Here is a 4669-nt window from a genome sequence, read left to right as displayed (position 1 = left end):
CTTCTTGTCACATCGTCAAAGAATTCTAATAAGTTTGTCAGGTGTGATTTCCCCTTTGTGAAGCCATGATGACTCTAATCATATTTCTTCTGGTCATATGTATATCTAAATGCTCTGCATCCTTGTAGACACTGACATTTTCTCAATAGCAGAGTTAAGCTAACTGGCCTATGGTGACCTGTTCTTTTGTCTTCACTTTTTAAATAAATGTGTTACATTGGCAGGTTTCCAACTATTCTGACACTTTTCCAGATTCTAAGGATTTTTGGGAGATTACTAGCAGTGTATCCACTATCCTAGGATGCATCACGTTTGTCTACTACAGCTGGTGGAAGAGTTTGGCAGAGAAACTGAGTTCTGGTAGAAGCACAAGCTTGGGAAACTAAGCAAAAAGAAAGTAAAACATCCTGGGACATCCAGAGGAACTCTTGGCTGGAATTAAAAGCAGAAAAGGAAAGTCTGTTGGAAATTTTCAGGTTTGTGAGGAATCACTAAATATAGCGTTAAATTCTTGCTTTAATTCTTGAGGAGTAAATTCTATGAGTTCAAATAAACGGAGAGCACCCCCTTCTCAAGCAATATTCATACAATTAGCAGCTAAAAATTGAAAGCGTTTGCACCGTGGTACAGTTCCTAATAAGCATTCAAAACACATTTTTCATAAGATGATCCCCAATCAAGCAATCTCAAATGAATTTCCTGTTAGTGGCCTTCCGTCACAATTCTTTAACATATAAAATTGTTATTACTACTAACTTCCCGAACACCCTTTTAATGGGAAATCATCACAGCCGTATTAAAATAAGCAATGCCTATAATGGTTTTATGACAGTACTTTTATGACAATGTTGTTAGGGAGGGAGTTCCAGGATTTTGACCCAGCAGCAGTAAAGTAACTGTCATATAGTTTCAAGGCAGGCTGATGTATGGTTGGATGGGAACTTGCAGGTGGTGATATTCCCGTACATCTGCTGCCCTTGCTCCTCTACGTGGCAGAGGTCCTGGATTTGGAAGGTTTGCTGTTCATGGAGCCTATATGAATTGCTGCAGCGCATCACAAAAATCGTACACACTGCTGCCACTGTGCATTGATGGTGGAAAGAGTGAATGTTGAAGCTGGTGGATAGGGTACCATGAAGAGAGCTGCTTTGTCCTTTATGGTGTCAATCCTTTTAAGTGTTGTTGAAATTTTATTTATGTACATCAGGGGTATTGAGTCATCCATAAAATAGAGCTAATTAAGAAAAAGTCCCTTTTGTGAATGTGTGTCATAATTTATTTGAGTCATATTTAGGGAGCATGGTGGCTCAGTGGTTAGCTGCCTCACACCGCCAGAGACCTGGGCTTGATTCCAGCCTCCGGTGACTGCCTGTGTGGAATTTGCACGTTCTGCCTGTGTATGCATGGGTTTCCGCGGCTGCTCTGGTTTCCTCCCACAGTCCAAAGATGTACAGGTTAGGTGGATTGGACATGCTAAATTGTTCATAGGGTCAGGGATGTGCAAGCTAGGTGGATTAGCCATGGTAAATATGAGTTAAGTGAATAGGGTAGAGGACTGGATTTGGGTGGAATGTTCTTCGAAGGGTTGGTGCAGACTCAATGAGCCAAATGGCCTTCTTCTGCCTTTTGGGATTCTATGATTAGTACTAGAATGGAACACCTCTCTGCATTTTCATCAATGTTAGCTTTAAGGTCAAGCTCCACCTGTTAATGCCAAGAAAATGACACAGTTTTAATCAGTCAGGAGTTTTTTCTACTTGTCATTGTAAGTTTTTTTTGCTTCTATGACTTATCCTGAAATAGGGTGATGACTTCCCAAAAGTGTTGCACGATGGTTGCTTACATGCAGGACAAGGAGACAGTTTCACCCACTGTTGCATTTATACCCAGGTCACAAAGGTGGTCCCCCATTGCAACACCCAGTTCTCCTTTCTGAAAAAAAGGGGCAATTTTAACTTTGGTGATGGTGTAAAACAAGTAAAATGACTCTGACTGCTCCCCAAACCTGGCTCAACTTTCATGGTATTCAATGGAAAATAAATTCAGAGTTTATAATATGTGGACAATTTGATATCACAAATTTTAAACAATTACCAAATTTCCCTCAATAAAAAGATACATCATGAATTTCAAGTGAAACAGTAAAATATTGGGATAAAATACATCATGATTTACAGTCTTGATGAGGCCGTTTCCTAATACCAAGTAACTGTTTCTTACAAATGTATTGAAACATTCCTGTTCTCAATTCAAAAGCATTTTTCACTAATCAGTCACGTATATGCTGGGCCTGTATAATTTTCATTTGCCTAGAATTTAGTTAGTTTAGTTAGGAGTGTGGATAAGGCTCTCTTCCCCGTAGTGGTCAACAGCAATGATAAATTCCAGAAAATTTAGTCCATAATTTACATAGCATATGCATTTGAAAATACATGAGTTTATTTACACTATACAAGGATGAGTTACATACATTTCCCTCACTATGAAAAAAGAACATTTGGTCTTGCCAGAATACAAGTCAATTGACTTTGATAAATAGATCATCTCTAGCACAGAGGGAAAACCAGATTTTAGCTTTTGGAAACAAAACCAGCTGATACAACATGTTCCTGTTTGAGTGAAAAAAAATTAGATAATTGCAACATGATAGACTTTATATGGAAAGTATTCAATAATGCCACTGTATACCTTGGTGCCATAGATAGGAAAGTTAAAGCATACTCATGCAATTCAATGTTGTTAATACCATGAATGATGCAAGTTATTTGCTTAGTTTCATTATTTCCAAACAACTTCCCAGTTAATTCAAAATCTTTTAGCGTTCACTCTGGATAAAACTAAAGGATTCTGCTGTAATCACAAATAAACTTAAAACTGCTAAGTTACAACCTTCAAAAGATATTCATTGGAAAATTACATACAAGGACTTGGGATACATATGTTTTAGTTTTTCTAAAGGCTAATCATCATAATTAATCTTGAAACTTTCAAATTACCACATGTAAATGTAACTAGCCAATAGAATAGTTTCAGGACATTTTTTTAGCTTGGATTACCACATTACATACACACACACACACATATATACATAGATATTTAAATATATCCCTTCTATACTGGATATTGTTATAATAGTGTCTCACTGGAGAATCCAATGGAGATTTATTTAGCCAGATTCAGCAGGGAGATAAAGTAACATTGAAGATACACTAATTGCTGAAGTTCCTCAGGTTAATAGCTATATCTCTGCTGATATTAATTCAGATCTTCCATACTGTTGGCTTCAATAATTCCTCCAAAGTGGCTTTCCTAACATTATTAGCATTCATTGTTGAAAACAATGACAAGACAAAACAGAGCCAGAACCTTTTTAAGAATGACTGCTCAAAACTGAACAGTGTTGCACTCTCCTTACATTTAATCAGATCCCACATTTGTCTGTGTATTTGGATTTGGGTCACTACATATTTTTCAGGCTTAAAATCAGCACTTTTGGATTCTGGAATATTATTTCAACAATGTTGTATTCATAATAGAAAATTTATATTAGTGTGTGCACATGTGAAACTGCGTAATTGGTGAGAAAGAAAGTGTGCCTATTAGGTAAGTGGTGCATGTGTTTAGGGATAAATAATCAGTGAGCTTCAGGAGCAGTGTGTGTTTGAGGAAGACTACATGGGTTCGGTAGGATGAGGGGTAAATCCGAAACTGTGGAAATTGCATATTAATCAACTGAGTAAACATAACATTCCTACACAGTATTTATTCAGTTAAATAATTATGTGACAAACAAATTTTTGTTGATTTGCCATCTTACACCGAAAAGGTGTGGGACCTCTTTCGATGTGAATATTTGGAAACTTTGAAAGACATATTTCTTGTGAATTGGAGACCCTGCATAAGTGAAGATGACATATGAATTGACTATATGCGGATAAATCATAGACAATTATGACGCACTCTTCATATGAATAAAATAAACTTTCAAAACAAGTATAAGTCTCAAAATCCACTTTTGTTCATACAAAATGCTGCTTAGACTTCACTGGCTTTCTGAATATTCTGTAGTTTTGCGTGAAAGAAGGACAGTCAGAAATAAAATTATGGATATTATTCTAAAGCCCAAAAATTAGGTTTATCTTTTGTGTTGTGAAGAATCTTTCCTAAAAAGGCATGGTAATAGTGAGAGAACATTGAATTACAGAAAAATATTATATTTGCTGAAGGAGTCAATCAAATGACTTAAGCTAAATAACCTACTAAACCTACCCTCTAATGGCAAGAGGTAACTTATACATTATACTTTCATTTGTTTTGATTTTTGTTAGATTTCTGCAAAAATACATGGAAGGGTGTTTAGGATGGAAGCAGGACATGAATTATAGTCTACTGGAATAGAATCTTAAACATGATGAGTTGATAGAGTCAACACTGTCTACTAAAATGCAGAGGTACGAGAGATCTTGATATTTAACAATGCTGAAGGGCTAAATAAGTTGAAATGTAACGAGTCTTTGTGTGGGTTTTAGGGTTCTTTATATATTATGTACTAAACTAATGATGTATCTAACTTTTTTACGATGAGTTAATTTTAACTCTGTAGCTGTTGTTTAAAAAAAGGAAATGGTGGTAAAACTCACTGTTTTTAAAAGGAAATGGTGGTAAAACT

This window comes from Rhincodon typus, chromosome 7, assembly GCF_021869965.1.
Source record: "Rhincodon typus isolate 14 chromosome 7, sRhiTyp1.1, whole genome shotgun sequence".
Taxonomy (NCBI): domain Eukaryota; kingdom Metazoa; phylum Chordata; class Chondrichthyes; order Orectolobiformes; family Rhincodontidae; genus Rhincodon; species Rhincodon typus.
Note: the sequence above shows the minus strand (reverse complement) of the source record.